Source organism: Lissotriton vulgaris, unplaced genomic scaffold (assembly GCF_964263255.1).
Source record: "Lissotriton vulgaris unplaced genomic scaffold, aLisVul1.2 SCAFFOLD_3843, whole genome shotgun sequence".
NCBI lineage: Eukaryota > Metazoa > Chordata > Amphibia > Caudata > Salamandridae > Lissotriton > Lissotriton vulgaris.
In genome coordinates, this window is record NW_028249027.1 from 48,424 (window position 1) to 66,632 (window position 18,209).

Below are 18,209 nucleotides of genomic sequence, written 5' to 3' on the forward strand. Positions count from 1 at the left end.
ATTATTTTAACATAACAAAACACACACAGAGCCCCACACACACACACACACACAAAGCCCCACACACACAAAGAGCCCCCCACACACACACACAGAGCCACACACACACAGCGCGCCACACACACACACAGCGCGCCACACACACACACAGCGCGCCACACACACACAGCGCGCCACACACACACAGCGCGCCACACACACACAGCGCGCCACACACACACAGCGCGCCACACACACACAGCGCGCCACACACACACACAGCGCGCCACACACACACAGCGCGCCACACACACAGCGCGCCACACACACACAGCGCGCCACACACACAGCGCGCCACACACAGAGCCACACACACAGCACCATGAAACCGTCTGGTGAATGAGCGCGGTATAAATTATTTTAACATAACAACACACACAGAGCCACACACAGACAGAGCCACACACAGACAGACAGAGCCACAGAGACACAAAGACAAAGACACAAAGACAGAGACACAAACACAAAGACACAAAGACAGAGACACAAAGACACAAAGACAGAGACACAAAGACACAAAGACACAAAGACACAAAGACACAAAGACACAAAGACAGAGCCACACACAGCGCCACACACAGCGCCACACACAGCGCCACACACAGCGCAGCACACAGCGCCACACACAGCGCCACACACAGCGCCACACATACACACAGCGCCACACACACACACAGCGCCACACACACAGCGCCACACAAACACACACAGCGCCACACACACACACAGCGCCACACACACACACAGAGCCACACACACAGAGCCACACACACACACACAGAGCCACACACGCACACAGAGCCACACACGCACACAGAGCCACACACGCACACAGAGCCACACACGCACACAGAGCCACACACGCTGTTAGACGGGGACCTGGAGGGTCGGCCGAGGATAAGAGGAGAGGCCTCCGGTGAGGGCCGTCTCCAGCGATCATACATACAAGTAACTTCCCCCCCACAGATGGACACCACACGAGGATAAGGTCAACACTCTTTATATACGATTCTTGAAGCAGGGATATCAACGATACAGTGAGATCGGGACACGAGGGTCCTCTCAATTCTAGTCTCTGGCAGGGAAAGGGGTAGCGGGACAGTCTTGGTACCGATCTGGTACTGAAGTGGTAAGATGGATAGCTCACAATCCTCGAGCTCGGAGTTCTGGAAGGTCGGGCCGCGGCAGCGCCAGCAGGCTCGGATGATAAGTCTCACTTGAGAAGGGCCGCGGCAGCGCCAGCAGGCAGGACGATGGTTCACAAGGCAGGGCTGCGGCAGCGCCAGCAGGCAAAGGCGATGGTTCACACAAGGATGGGCCGCGGCAGCGCCAGCAGGTCCCGACGAGGATGTAGATTGCAGAGGACCGCGGCAGCGGGTCCCGACAAGGATGTAGGTTGCAGAGGGCCGCGGCAACGCCAGCAGGTCCCGACGGGAACGTAGGTTGCAGAGGGCCGCGGCAGCGCCAGCAGGTCCCGACGAGAACGTAGGTTGCAGAGGGCCGCGGCAGCAGGCAGGACGATGGTTCACGAGGCAGGGCTGCGGCAGCGCCAACAGTCCGTCAAGGATGAGTTCTTCTAGGTGTCTCGACTCCAGGATACAACTGCCTTCCTGCTCTGGAGCTGCCCCAGTTATAGGTCTGGCCTCCTTTGATGTCCGGACCCTCGGGCTTGGAGGTCGGGAGGTCCGGGATGAGGGAGTCCAGACATCCAGCAGGGGGGTGGAGCCAGCGCCCGGGGAGGCTGGGGGCGATCGGCACCTGGCGGGGGAGAGCCATCGACACTCCTCTCTCCCACTGACCCGCCAAGTGGTCTCTTCACCTCCTGGGTGGATGGTGGTGCCTCGATGTCGGGGCCTGGCCAGGCCCAGGGTTGGGGTCGAGTGGAGGCCACGCGGCCTCGTGGTGCAGTGTCCAAGATGGCGGCTGGGCCTGGGCAATGGAGCTGACGGTGGCCCGGGTCAGCCGATGCTGGGATGTTCGGGAGCAGGCGTCCCGTGGGGAACAGGTTACGGGTGGCTTCTGTGGGTTGCTGGGGTAGTTCTTCTGGTGACACCGGGAGAGCCGGTGTCCGGGCCCTGTCATGCGGGGAGGGAGCGAGCCTTTCACGAGGCCTGTCCAACACACGCACAGACACAAAGACAGAGCCACACACAGACAGAGCCACAGAGACACAAAGACAGAGACACACACAGACAGAGCCACAGAGACACAAAGACAGAGCCAGACAGAGCCACACACACACAGACAGAGCCACACACAGACAGAGCCACACACAGACAGAGCCACACACAGACAGAGCCACACACGCACAGAGCCACACACAGACACAAAGACAGAGCCACACACAGACAGAGCCACACACAGACAGAGCCACACACAGACAGAGCCACACACAGACAGAGCCACACACAGACAGAGCCACACACAGACAGAGCCACACACAGACAGAGCCACACACAGACAGAGCCACACACAGACAGAGCCACACACAGACACAAAGACAGAGCCACACACACACACACAAAGACAGAGCCACACACGCACAGAGCCACAAAGACAGAGCCACACACGCACAGAGCCACACACGCACAGAGCCACACACAGACACAAAGACAGACACAAAGACAGAGCCACACACAGACACAAAGACAGAGCCACACACAGACACAAAGACAGAGCCACACACAGACAGACACAAAGACAGAGCCACACACAGACAGACACAAAGACAGAGCCACACACACAAAGACAGGTGCAGGCAATGTGAGACAGGCGGGAGAGAGGGGAGGGGAGTGATGAGTCGAGCCAGAGAGAATACAGTGTGAAAGGATGTGAGAAACAGACAGACATACATGGAGAAAGTAAGGACGAGACAAAAGAAGAAACAGAAAGAGATGAGTGTTGGAGAACCCTGAGAGTACGAGAAAGATGCGACAGACAAGAGGAGGGTGTGTGAGAGACGAGAATATGGAGTTCTATAGAAAGCAAGATGAGGTGATGAGTCAGGAAAGGGAAAAGGCAAGAGAGAAAAGAGGGAGGGACAGAGCAGGGGCTGCAAGAGAAAGTGAGGCGGGTAAAGCGAACCAGAGACACAAAGTGTGAGGGAGAGAAATGGAGAGGGGGCGGGGCAGCAGCTGCCACAATAATTCTACCTCTTCCAGTATGTCGGAGTCCAATGTTCACTCCGGCTATAGGCGCTAGACTATTATTGTACAATCTGTCTAGCGCCGCGATGCCCCTCGGGCCTGGTTAGTGCTGGAGACCCCTTTGCATAAGTACAGGCCATCCTGTGCTCACCTAGTTATTCTTGTACAGTTCTATACAGCGCCTTAATGCCCCTCAAGTCTGGTTAGCGCTCGACACCCCCGTATATAACACATTTGGCCCTGTGCTTACTTCTGGGGGTGCAGTGAGCACTACGGCATTCTTATATAACCTTTATACAGCGCCTCGGTGCCCCTCGTGTCTGGTTGGCGCTTGAGACACCTTTACATGAGACCCCCGGATCCTGTGCTTACCTCCCGGGGTGCAGTGAGCACTGCTATTCTTGTATAAGGTCTATACAGCGCCTGTGAGCACATACGCTAGACAGACCGTGGCGCACACCCACATCCGGCCGTTCGCTACCGCACGAGCCATGGCAGTGCTCAAAACTCAGTTTACTTCCTGTGGCTTGCTCTGAAGGTAGCCAGAGGGATAATCAGAGGCCATTTGTTCATTTTAAACCGCGCTGCTCAGCACGGCGCTGGTGGCCACGGGGAGTGCAGGCTGTGCACGCTGCAGGACAGGGTGTGGTGGGGCTGCTGCTTGTGCACTCCGGCTGCATACCTGTGATCCTGTGCGTGTCTCCTGTCACGGCTGCCTCCGCCTAACTCCCCGGCCATCGCAATTTCTGTTGCAGTAATGGTTTTGATGAGGGGCAAGGACTCGGCGACTTCTTGGGGCGGCGTGAAATGGCATAAGAAAAGCGCCTGCCATTTTCGGATTTGGGGGGGGTGTTTTTTGCGTTCCGAGTGACGGATGAAGTCACCGATAAAGAACGCAAAAAACATGCCCCCGAAAGAGACGGGGCTTCAACTGATTGACGCCCCATCTCCTCCAATGGCTGGCCTCTGTTTAGGAAGCCAGCCAATGGAGAAGAGGGGTGGGTTCAAGCCCCCTAACTAAAAAACATTAACTCTTCAGCTCCGCCCACTGCTCCGCAGTGCAATGGTCCTCGACCTAAAAATTAGACTTATGGACTCGGCGCTTATCACAAAGAAATTTTGATTTTCAGAACCTGAAGACATTCTTGGAATCTGCTGATGACAAATTATCGAACAAAGTCTAAGAACTTTTTATCCAGCATATCCAAGATATGCGGTGTAGTTTGCCAGTACTTTCCATTCCAGATGAAAGCAAAAACTGGATTAAAGATCCTTTTAATGTAGATATTGACAATTTAATGGGGCTGACCGCAGCTGAAGAAAACAGTTTGATTGAAATCTCTACAGATAGTGCACTTAACCCCTTCCATGCTCATGACGAGCTCAGCTCGTCATGAAGCACAGTGAAGCTGTGCTTATGACGAGCTGTGCTCGTCATGAACATTGGGGAAAATTCAAAGTCAGCATAGGAGGAGAGCCAAGGTGTAACTTCAATTCAAGGAAAATTCAGACACATTTTTGGCTGCATATACGAACAGATTACCCTGAATTATCGCACAATGCACTTAAGGTTTTACTTCCTTTCCCACCACATATTTATGTGAGAAGGCTCTCAAATGTTATGCATCTTAAAAATAAGTGCAGAAATCGCTTGCAAAATGTTGACTCTGACCTAAGGATTCAACTTTCTGAAATAAAACCAAACATTGAAAAGTTAGTAGCCGAGATGCAGCACCATCCTCCCCATTAAAATGTTTTGATTTTTGCATATTTTTCAATATAAAATAATAAAAGCTTTATTAATGCAAGTTTGTTTGGTGTGTACTTCTTTGTGTATTTTTTGCGAATTACTGTTTTAATTTTTTTTAATTGAAATTGTACAAATTGCTTGGGGGTCCCCGGCTTCCAGTAGTGATTCAGTAGGGGTCCTCAGGAGTCAAAAGTTTGGGAACCACTGCTCTAGCAGATTCTTTCTATGCTCCCACACCACCAGCTAAACTGGTGTTGCTGGCTAGGGCAGCATGCCTGCTCAAGGTTGAAACAGCTTTTGAAGTTGGACAATCCACCACTCTTCTAGCATTCTTTACCCCATCTCATCCCTAAAGGAGGACAGTCATTTGAACAACAAAAGATATGCAATCTTTTACACCAATCGTGCCAAGGGACATCACTCTTTGTGGGTTCTCTAAAGTAAAGGCTGGTAAGGCAATACAGAAAGACACAGTGGATAGTTCACTACCAACATCTGCTTCATACTGGCTAAATAAAGCATGCTACAGAGCTTCTTAGGGCCCATACGACAAGAGTCAAGACTGCGGTCACTGGATTGGAAAGCAGAGTGCCTGCACTGAACAGCTTTCAGGCCGTGGGAGTCTACACATTCATGAAGCACTACAGCCTTTATACCCAGGTCTGGAGACACATTTTAACCATTTGCCCTGTAGCACTGTTTGGTCTGAGCCATTCCACAAACATACCACCTGGGAAGGAACTGCTTTTGAAGATATTCAGTGAGGAATCCGCAGTTAGGTGTATTGATTATAAGGAATTACTTTTAAAAAATGGGCCTTTTTAGGTTATATCCTAGCCAGATCTCACATCCCTCCGACCTCACTGTCATGTGGCATCACCCATACTCCCAAATGTAAAATGATCTTCACCTCAAAATCTGCACAGGTGGATCTGATCAATCAAGCTCCACATCTTCCCAGGGTCAATCCACCCCAGAGTATAACCAAACATTCAACTGCTGGCTGGATGCAAAGCATGCCAATGCATGGGCATTAAACTGAAATCCATGGCAACTCATCAATTCTAATACGATGGCACTAATGAACTTTGCGATGCCCATTCTATTTGGCTGGCAGATTGCCTGTTGAAGGGATTCAACAAGATTAATGGGAGCTTGACAATCTCCTGGTCCACTGGCTTATGGCCTATTTAAGGCAAGTCTTAGTGTTCCTGGCAGGAGTGTCAGGTGTGCAGAGACCAGCAAGTTTTACAAGCAGATCAGCATTTTTTTTTAAAGTACTCCTTTTGCACAGTCTCCGCCTACAGGAGTGGCTAGCAGAAAAGATGGGCCCGCCTACAGGAGTGGCTAGCAGAAAAGATGGGCCCGCCTACAGGAGTGGCTAGCAGAAAAGATGGGCCCGCCTACAGGAGTGGCTAGCAGAAAAGATGGGCTTCACATTAAAACACAGTTACTGTACAGCCTGCACTAAAGGGCTACCTAGCCCTTGCCAGAGGAGCTGGGTGTGATTTTACAACCCCAGGAGGCAAAGGTCACACAAGGTGGCTTTCTACTTTAACACAAGGAAAGGGGTGTTATAGGCATGCCTGCTGAGCAAAGCCTTCCTCGAATCTGGGAACTGGGTTAGAGTCTCGGTAATGCCTCTAAACATCTTGTGATTCTGGGCAAACCACTTAATCTCTGTGCCTAACAAAAATGAATTTCCTTATGTAATGCAACTGGTGCTATGTAAAGCGCCATAATACCCGATTCGGGTCAAGTTTGTGTTATATAAAACTCTGTAAAAATAAAATTCATTAGTTACCGGTTTCACAAAGAGGTGGGGGGGGCGCACACCCATGCATAAAGAAAATAAACTAGTCTGGAAACACAAACGAGGAGAATTACCACCCACACATTCAAACCAACACCTGCCTGGCCCTCCCATAGAGAAGCTAAAGGATACAGAGACGCATTTTATTTTTAATCTTTTTAATATACAAAATTTATCTGGCTTAAGCCAGTATTTTCAAAGTGGCACATTTAAAATAACAGATCCAACAGAGTAAGACCAGGATCTCAAAGAGTTCAACAAGTTCTTGATTAGAGGCCTTTTGGAGGTTAGAGTAGGAGGAGCCAGCTGTGCATTTGCCTTACAGCTTAAAGTAACACAGAATTGTGCATAATTAAATTTCAGCGTTAGTCAAAGACTTGTTGGGGCTTTAATCCCAGTATTGTCTGTTCAAATCCAGCAGGTCGCAGAAGTGATCTGGGGTTGAGGTTTACAGTTAGTTGGTGTGTAGCTCAGAACGAGAGTCAACCTTGGGAGAAGTATACTGCCACCTTTACATGTATAGGGACACATCTGTAATGTCTGACTGGGAGTTGACCCCCACTTAATACGTAAAGTGCAAACTGCAGTCAGAGATGGGAGCAGGTCTATGCAGAAGGCTTTGCACATACAGTTGGCTCATAGGAGCATTCTCTCCACCATGTAACATGCATATCTCAAACGACTCGCCATTTCCTCGCAGCAACCATGCTCTTTTATCAAGCTTAGCTTGTAGGTACGGAAGTCCTGCTTCTCATCAATAAAGGTAACAGCAGCCATCAGGGGACAGAGTATTATCTTGGAGTGATCCTGCAATAATATAGGAATCAAATTAGCACCCACCACTGCAAAATTTGAAAATGCAATTTTATGCTCATTTCACAGAAATTGCTGTACCCCTGTCCCAGCCAGGAAGGAATCCTAAGTGCCTGCTATATTTATCTTACTCCACTCCAAGCGTACAGGAAAGTGCTTTAGAGAAGACACTTTTAGCATTAGATAACTACAATCCTTACAATACATCCATGTCAACTCCCAGGCCCATGTTAGGAGTTAAAATATTGTGGTAGGATGCAACCCAGTAATTCAGCATCTTAAAAAACAAAAAGCCCAACAAACTCAAGACTGCAGTGGCAGGTCAAGTTAGTCAATTACACATGCCCAGGCCCCCTAGCACCAACCCAGCAGTCAATGAGGGAGAACATAAAAGTACAGTTAAGTTGCATAGTCTGTACCCGTGAATTGGTTTTATGTACAGCGAGTCTGACCTGTTCGAAGTTGATTTGCACAGTTCCGTTGCTTAAGTGAAGAAGGATTCCACTTTGGTTGCCGATGCAGTCTCGGAAGTAGGGCACGCGAGCCAGCTCATCGCCCTCACGTAGTGTGATGTTGGCCCCAGCTGCCAGCTCATCGCCCTCACGTAGTGTGATGTTGGCCCCAGGTTTCAAGCACTCCAGTAGTCTGATCTGGGGAGGGAGGAAAAAGGGTTTGAGATGCAAAGCAAACTTAATCCATGTAAGAGTGCTGAACTCAAAAAGGAAATACACCAACTGCAATAAGTCAGACACCAGAGGAAGAAGTCTGGCCAGGAAAGTTTCATAGCTATGGTAGCAAGCGCATCGACAGGCGAGACCTAAAAAGTAGTGCACCCCATCTTCAAAGTAGGCTTCGCTGAAATGCTGATCAGTTCAAGCATTTAGCAGACTTCTGAACCCACTTGTACAAGTACAGGAACATTTTAAAAAACAAACAAAACGGGCTCTGGTGCAAACGCCACAACGACAGGTAATCTTTTATGAGCCAATACAACTGCTCTGTGCTTGGAGATTGCAAATGGAGGTGTCAAGTGAATTGGGAAATGTGTGATGAACAGTGCTGAGCAAGTAACCAAGACTCACCTTCGTAGTCAGGACCGAGGGGTAAGATCTGACATTTAGGTAAGACTCGGTTTTATTCCGATGAATATACTGCAGGGTGTCACCATCGTTGTGCATGATCAAGCTGGTGTAATCCTCGAACCGTGCACCAATACTATTATCACACAGCTGGTAGCCTGCCAGAGAAAGGGAGGAGTTAAGACAGCTCAATCTTTGACAATTGTAAATCAGTTACCTAGACTTAAAAAAAAAAATCAAGAAAATAAAAATCAAAATCTGCCAGGAGTTATGACAACACTGAAAGAAGAATATTACTTGTTCTTCTAGACCAGCCTGCAATGATGAACATGCAGACTTGCTGTGAGCCCAGAGTCAATGAAGCCCTATTCAGGTGTTTGCAGTTACATCAGATGAAGTTCAGGGTCTATACTAGGTCTGAGAGCTCTCCACAAATACCACCTTCCTTTCAGCCAAACTTCAGCCCAGAAGGAAATGTTATATTTTGCCATGGATGCTCAGCATCATTTGAGCATAGTAATTCTGGTTAAACATAACATGACTGTCCTTTAGCTGATGGGATGGTCTTTACAATATCCCATGTGTTGACAGTCAGAATATTCTATTGACACAGTGGACACCGGTTCAGGACACGATCAAGAGAATTAAACTATGTATGTGCCCTTTAAGCTGAAACAAGACAGTATGACTAGATTACAACGATAAAGTGCTCAACAATAAAGGGAATTCTGTAGCCCAACTTTCAAGTGCAGATTGCTCAAACTATTTAGTTTCATCTGAACAGAAGCCATTTATGGGCAATTTGAGAAACTGAAATGGTCAGCCTTCAAATTCTGGTTGACACCCATTACAAGAATTTGGGCACTCTAGTGTCTCACTTTCAAAGTGAGTGACACCACCTTACCCATGTCACTCCCAGTGCAAAAAAAAAAAATTCAGATCTGGGAAGCACTTGGAAGTAAAACAAAATAAGTACTAAGTTTACTTTAAAAGCCAAGGGTTCCAGGATGTCAATACTTGTATTCGAGGTTTAGGAATATGACGGAATCCCCATTATGAATTTCCTCCCACTTGGATAGTGCTTATGCAAGACTATGTACACTTTTGCTTGGCCAAATCTACTAGCAACTGTATTTACATGAAACATTACATCCTGTACTCTGGTTAGGCATGCCAACAACCATACACAATACATACCGAATGCATACTGGTCACAAAAAGTAGCCCACTTGCTTATCCAGAATATGGGACTGCAGGCCGGATCCTCCGCTTCCTCTGAAAACAAAGCACATTGATTAACAGGAGAATTGAAGGTTTGGCTACTCTAGTGCAATCTCCAGTCTGATCAGAGAAAGGCACCTGGTCAATTTTCCATCGCACCCCAGGGCTTCCAGTTATTAATGCCGGGTCAAAGCGAGATCAGATGACCAACATAGCATAGGTTCCACTAGAAACACTGACTGACGGTATTTCTAAAGCGCACTAATGCGGAGGCATCTTGGCGCTGTATACAATCTACACTGGATACAATCTGCCTCACCCCCCTAAAGATCACAAGTAGTACAACCATACACCTCAGAGGTTACACTGCCTCAGCTCACCTTGCCGGATGATTGGCCGCTCACTAGGCTTGGTGGCGTTGACGCTGGTGAGCTGCTGGAACATTTCCGAGAGGTAGCAGTCCTAGGGCTCTGTAACCACCTCCTCGTCCTTTTCGGAAACTGCTTGTTTTTCTACCATGGGGTAAAGGCTTACATTAATCAACTCCTGTTGAATAAAGGTGTAGTACACCCACCAAAACACAATCTGTTCATCAATTTAAATACCAGCCCCCCCCGAAAACTAAGACAAAAACTATGTAAACCGAGGGGGACTATTTGTTGGTCGCCAAAACATTTGTAATGAGGTCGGACTCAAGTCCACTCACTCAAAGTCCTAAATATAAACACAAATCTGGACACATGAAAAAACAAACTATTCCAAAGGGTGGACAAAAAGTATGTCTGGAGCGTTGGATAAGAGGCCGTCAACTGGTTCAATCTAAAATTAATGGAGGCTGAACACAATGGCAAGAAACATTGCACTGAACCAGACAACACAACTGTGGGCCATGCTCACTGGAGGTTTGAAACAGTTCTGGTTGAATGCAAGTTACCCCGACCAATCGCTCCCACCAAGATGCCAGCTCAAACTGGGCACTGAGAGGCTGTGGAAAGTGGTGAATGTGTTGAAGTGTAGAGTGCAGCAGGCAGTGTTCTGCTTACCTCTTTTGAGAGCAGCTAAAAATTGGAGTCCCGCCTCAATACTGGTTGGGCCGATTGATAACCAGGGAGGCACAAGCAACCAGGCGGAAGGAAGCCGGGGAGGCACAGACAGACTGGTGGAAGGAAGCCAGGGAGGACTATATCCAGACATAAAGAAATAATCCGTTAGGAGCTCGTCAATGGCGGGGCGTGAGGTGGGATCCGGCTGCAGCATTTTTGATATCAGATTTGCAGCCTCTGGGCTAAGTCGCTGAAAATAAAAGTGAGGTGAAGCAATGACACAGAAGTAAAATACATACTCCCACAAAACAAGCAATTGACTGGAGCCAACCATACAAGAACTTAAAGCCAGATGCCCCAAAGGGCCCTTTGTGTGCAGACCCTCCAGACTAATATTTCACCTTGGTCAAAGGGGTTTTAGAACCATGTGCCTCACACCCCTTCTCAATACCCATAGAAATTTGAGGGCGATAGATGAACATGAACTGCTAGCAGGTCAGACCTCGTTCATTATGCATAATTGAGCACGCGTTTCGACCCAAAAAGTCACAAGAGAACCGTCTGCATATTTGATCTTGTAAACACCAACTGAGAAGAGACTGCAGCAGTGATACTTCTGTCATGCACTTTACCCATACAATAGATCTTACTCAGGTCAAGCCACAAACACCAAGGGCCATCGAACAGAGTATAAATCTGCACAAGACCTAGCAGCATGAACTCATGCGTACAACCTCACCTTCGGTATATTGTACTCCTTCCTTTGGATTCGCATACAGGTTTCCTCGATGCAGGATGTTTCAAAGGGTGGCTTTCCAACGAGGAGTGTGTACCTGGAGGACACAGAGCAGAACAAAGGACTGCAATCATTACCAAAGTCAAATAGTCGGAGACCATACTGCCCACAGACGGTGGGACGACTGAGCTTAAATCGCAGCCCGCGTGCCATTGCGTCGAGCGATTGCTGTATCTGGTCAGTGGGCCGATTAATATTCCCACTCTAGTCTCGCCTGATCTACTCCATGACAAAATTGTGGCGTTTGTGGGAAGCGCACTGTATTTTAACAATGATACTGCAACCGTTGAACATTCAGACCTGCCACTTAAAAAGCTGTCATAGTACACAAGCCTTTGAAAAAGCGCTCAGTGCAATCCTTTTTTTGTTGGGGTGGGGGGGCGGGGGGGATTACCCACAGCAATGCCTAGCAACCAATATTAACATGCAAGTCAATCAACTATTACAGTTTTAACCACCAAAAGGGCTACTGTGGCAAAAAAATAATTTTATCTGGAGAAAAAAAAAAATGAGAGTCCTTGTGTTCTGGACAAACAGGATTATGATCAAGGTCTTAGATTGAGGATTTTGCCTCTAAACCGTATCCAATGAAAGTATTAGATAATGTAATAGCCTGCTACCGTGTTAGGTCACTTATGGCTACAATCCACCTTTAAAAACGCACGATACAGACGGCCTCTTCAAAGCTGTACTTACAAAATGCAGCCAAGAGACCAGATGTCCACCTCGAAACTGTGACCCACTTTGCCGAAGACTTCAGGAGCGATGTAATTTGGAGTCCCACACGTCTCGTGTTCACCATCAAACTCTATTTTTGTCGCCAAACCAAAGCCACCTAATTAAAGCAAGCACATTTCAGATGCCAGTCAGAAGGAACACAATTTGAGCAATCCTAGCGATAAAAAAAAATCCTACACCCCCAAACCAAACCACCTGGGCAAAATGCCAGCCAATGACTGGTCAACTATTGGTAGAATGCTCTTAATATGAATAAAGAACTCGTCCACTGGATTAAAGTGCAATCTTGGCAAATGCATATTAATGGAAGTCAATGTACCACACGGCTACCAGACCACTCATGCAGTCTTAGCTGCAACTTTTTGTACAAGTAGTTAAGTTTGATGGTCTAGATTTCGGACCATGCCCTAGAGCACATTGGGTATCCACCCCGCAGACAAACGAACTAGTGTCTCAAATAGGCTTTTTATCCAGCATCAGAAGACGCAAGGAATCCGATAGATACCTGCTCCTGAGGAAATCCATGCTTTGTCGGATGTCAACTGGGAATTTTTTTTTTCCTAAACTATGGAAACATTTTAAGTTCCAATCCTTTAAAGCATCTTTTAGTAAAAGTTTTATTTCCACAAAAATATTCACAATAGAAAATCAGTAACCAGTTCGACAAAAGTATAGGAAACATGAACAAACCAGCATTGACAAAGCCAATGGGTATGACATTGGTGGTCAGCCTTTTGGTTTTTTTCTTTTTATCCACTTTGATATTGCATACAGGAAGTGATAAAATACACCTGCAGATGCAATCAATACTTTACAATCAATACAAATCAGTGTTTCGATCTGTCCCCTTCAGCAATTGGCTCTCATGCAGTTAAGGAATTGACATTATCTGGGTTGTACTTGGGACCATGGCAACCATCACCTTTCAAGTAAAGTTACATGGAGGAAACATGTTCTTCCTGCCTCTGGCCTTCCTGACCTCAACCAGTATAGTTTTACAATTATTGCTTCACTGAAGAAAGCTTTACCTATTTTCACCTCCATGTCATCATTGAGGAAGATGTTCCCAAGCTTGAGATCACGATGGATGACCCGCTTCCGGTGTAAATACTGGCACCCCGTGATGATCTGTTGCATGTAGTATCGGGCCTCTGGTTCAGTCACCGCTTTCCTCCTCTGGTGCAACTCCAGTAGAGACTGCAAGGATAACCAGAGCATGAGAAATGGCAGCTCAGATAAGAACCATTCTTGCTTCAAACTCAAGCGAAGATTTCACTCTGTTCGGTCCATCCATACAAATATAATGTTGTAATGAGCCGCGCAGCAGGGGCAGTCAATGTCTCCATGTTAAGTGCCTACAGACCATGCACCATTTAAGACCTGGTATTAACCTCACCCTCTTTAAAGGGGTTCCAGGCTAGCATGTATTACTAATACCACAAACTGCCGTCTTCATTCTCCACAAAGGAGAGACTATGGGATCCCACGGTCAACACAATGGTCGTGTTCCAGTGTTAAACCAGTACACATTCAGAACGGAATCAGTGGTGATCGGGTATGTACATGGGTCACGTTTCACTAATGTAAGGAAGTGTCATGTAAACTGTCCATACAGGCGCTGTGCATCGCTAGAAGGCATAACTATATAATTAAAGACCTAGGTAGAACTGGTGTTATAAGCATTTCACAGATATAAACTCCCATCATTACTCGTAGCACAGCATATATTTCCCCAGTGCCAATCAAGGGTGTTAATTTAAAAGATAGGTTTGAGTCGTATATGGCGGAGGTGGACCCACTCGAACGCTGCAGCAGTGGAACGCCAGTTTAAGTGGCAGTGTTGAAAGTTATAGAAAGGGTCGACAAAGCAGCAGATGATGCAGCATCACCCGACTGTATTTATGTTTTTGGAGGTCTTTTAATTAAAAGAGAATGTTGCACCCATTGTCAACTATAGTGGAACCCACCATTACACAAGCACAGGCACTTTCAGAGCCATAAAGACGTTGAATCTGCAAATTATGGATTAGAAGGTGAATTGTGGCAAATCCATCAATATGAGGAAACAATAGCATTTCAGTGGAGGCTTCAGGGCTGGAACAAGGGTGTGGAATTTACAGCGCGACGCCCAGGACATGCTTGGGTCAAGGGCAACATATGTCCACATTCATTTTGTCACCGGACAATAGGACATATCCTGTTCGTTTACAGGACAATATGGATCTGAGAGAGTACTGCATGCAAGGGAAGGCTTGTATCCATATGCATATATTGATCAAACCCATGGATTATTAATGTAGTAATCTGTGAGTTGATCTTGCATTTCCAACATTAGTTCCGAGAAAACCCTGCTGCCGAATCCATGCAAAGCCATTACTGCAACATGAAAATGAAGGGACAGATTCTTAAGTCAATCTCGCAGCTGCAAATGCGTCTATTGGTGCAGATGCTAAACTATTGGTTTTGTGGCTATTTGTAAAGTGCGTGTACGCCAGTGTCGTGGCGCCAATAACCAATGTGGAGGACTGGGAACAATAAAGCAACGAATTAGATTAAAAATGAATGTTTAGTAGCCCGCGGACGCTCATAGCATTTAATTTGATAGTGTCTTAGTTGTGAAAGGAGTGCAGCAGAGACGAGAATGCGTTTGAAAGTAAACGTGTATTTCAGAATTCAAACAATGTACTTTGTGAAGCCATGAAATCCCGAATGAAAAATAACTAATCGTGGCACATCTTGCACACTAAGAGAACTGTATGATTGTATTCCATGCATCCATTGTACCCTAAATGCGAAGAAAACTGCGCGTGCAAGTTAGTACTCATTTTGTTCTATGCGCGTGGCCGCGCCATCTCCCGCCTGCGGGTTTCCCGGGATACCGAGTGGGAGCGTCAGGCGGTCCCTATGGATGCGGAGCTCTCACCCTGGGGCGGAGGTTCCCAGGCAGCCTTACAGACGCTGTACATTAAATACAGCCACCTCGGATCCTAGCACCCCCGCCCTTCGGTCATCCGACAGCCACAGCCCATCACCACCTGTGCCCAGTGTAGGATTGGGGTTTCATCCTTGCGTTTGCTTGCAACTCCAGGTTAGAATCATAAGTATCAGAACAAGTGCACCCCATAGACAACTATAACGCTCCTATTTCTTTGACCCCCCACAAACTCAATCCAACAACAACTAAAGCAAATCTACACAACACCGCTGACAAAGTGATCCTTTCTACAATAAACTTAAGTAGTCTGTAAAGTGCACATAGTGCCTAAATATATGCACTCCGAATTTCGCACACTTCGTCCTAAACCTAATGCACCCATACGTATAGGAGGCCTATAGGGCATGCATAGCAGTCCTATAGGCCTCCCACTAAGGTTACCACCCACAGCTCCCCCAGCAGCCCTGCGGCCTGGAGGGTCTCTGCTTACCCTGTGCCGGCACAGCTCCAGCAGCACGTAGACGAAGTGCTGGTCCTCGAAGGAGCCGCGGAAGTGCAGCACGTGCGGGTGGTCCAGGCTGGGGTGGATGGCGATCTCCGTGCTCATCTTCAGCTTCTGCTCCGGCTCCAGCAGCCGGCTCTTGGGCACGATCTTGCAGGCCAGCAGCTCCTCCGTCTCCATGTCCGAGACCTCGAAGCACTTGCAGAAGCTGCCCCTGCCCAGGAAGCGGCCGCGCTGGTAGCGCCGTCCGGTGCGGGGGTCCGCCAGGATCTCGGGGACCTCCTCGGGCACGGCGGCGGGGGGCTCCTCTTTCTCGGGCACGGCGGCGGGGGGCTGCTCCGCCTCGGGCACGGCGGCGGGGGGCTGCTCCGCCTCGGGCTGCATCAACTCGGCGGGGGGCTGCTCCGCCTCGGGGGACTGCTCCTCCTCGGGCACCGCGGCGGGGGGCTGCTCCGCCTCGGGCACGGCGGCGGGGGGCTGCTCCGCCTCGGGCTGCATCAACTCGGTGGGGGGCTGCTCCGCCTCGGGGGACTGCTCCTCCTCGGGCACCGCGGCGGCAGGGTCATCTGCTCTTCCGGGGATGACGGGCATGGCAGGTGGGGGAAGAGAACCGCAAGGGGCCAGGAGGACTGTTCCGTTGAGTTAGGAGTGTACAGGGTCCGGGACAATCCTGCGGCCTAACTTTCCGCCTCTGCTCTCGCGGCTGTCCGCCTCTCTGCTCTCGCGGCTGTCCGCCTCTCTGCTCTCGCTGCTGTCCGCCTCTGATCTCGCTGCTGTCCGCCTCTGATCTCGCTGCTGTCCGCCTCTCTGCTCTCGCTGCTGTCCGCCTCTCTGCTCTCGCTGCTGTCCGCCTCTGATCTCGCTGCTGTCCGCCTCTGATCTCGCTGCTGTCCGATCTCGCTGCTGTCCGCCTCTGCTCTCCTCCCTGTCCGCCTCTCTGCTCTCGCTGCTGTCCGCCTCTGATCTCCCTGCTGTCCGCCTCTGATCTCCCTGCTGTCCGCCTCTGATCTCCCTGCTGTCCGCCTCTGATCTCCGCCTCTGATCTCGCTGCTGTCAGCCTCTCTGCTGCTCTCAGCCTCTCTGCTCTCGCTGTCCGCCTCTGCTCTCGCTGCTGTCCGCCCCTCTGCTCTCGCTGCTGTCCGCCCCTCTGCTCTCTCTGCTGTCCGCCTCTCTGCTCTCCCTGCTGTCCGCCTCTCTGCTCTCGCTGCTGTCCGCCTCTGATCTCGCTGCTGTCAGCCTCTCTGCTCTCGCTGTCCGCCTCTGCTCTCGCTGCTGTCCGCCTCTGCTCTCGCTGCTGTCCGCCTCTGCTCTCGCTGCTGTCTGACTCCCTTTCACTTTCGAACCCACCCGCCGGTTCTTTAGGACTCGCTTGCGCGCAGCTGATTGGTCCTTATGATTTATTAAGCCCTCACCCCGCCTCTTCCGGACCGCGCAGCTCCGTGCTTTATTGGCAAGCGGACAGCGTTGGGGTGACAAACACAAACAAAGGACTACGGCAACATCGGAGCTGGTGCGCGGAGGACACTGATAAAAGACTGCAACTATCCCATGGAAGTGCGGAATGGAGCAACGTGCGGTGAATGGTGTGTGAAAGAAGTTTGGCGTACGTGAACGAAGAAAAGCCACTTCTTAACCCAAATACAGGGGCGTAGAAGACACAACATTTCTGGGGGGGACAGGGACAACCTTGTGGACCTTCCAGTGAGCCAATAGAAATCGTCCATTACACGAGACCGTACGCCTGTTAAACGGATACAATCGGATAGTATTGAAGTGAAATTTTTCCACATTTGGTCTAATTACTTTGTGAATGAATTAAAAATAATGCATACTTGCAAACTGTGACTACATGTAGTCACAGTTTGCAAGTATGCATTATTTTTAATTCATTCACAAAGTAATTAGACCAAATGTGGAAAAATCATGTATACTTTTTTATAATGCTACTCATAGTTCACTCAGTTCTGTGATCTGCATGGGACACGTTCTTTGCAGCAGGCACATCAACCCTCCGGGCTACTTTACGATGAGCCAAAACTTTCACTAGACAAAATTTCGAACTCTCACTTGTAGGAACATTAATCACCAGTTATCTTGACATTTCTATTGTTGCCTGAAAACTGCCTGATGCACAATAATAATAATAATAATAATAATCTTTATTCGGTTTTTTAGCATTTGCAAAACCATAAAAGATGACATTCAAACATTCACAGTAAAAATTTGCAGTTGAATATACATTTAAAAGAAGAGAAAGTGCCTAGAATTTACGTGACATATAGAATTGTCTTTTTAGTTTAAAGATTGTTTCTGTGTCTCAAAATGCACTTTAGA

General features: G+C 48.5%; 1 pseudogene; it reads right to left on the reverse strand.

The window, feature by feature from the left end:
• Window positions 1-1,186: 1,186 nt before the first annotated feature.
• Window positions 1,187-16,466, reverse strand: LOC147663732 (serine/threonine-protein kinase PLK1-like; annotated as a pseudogene).
• Between the last annotated feature and the right edge of the window lie 1,743 nt (window positions 16,467-18,209).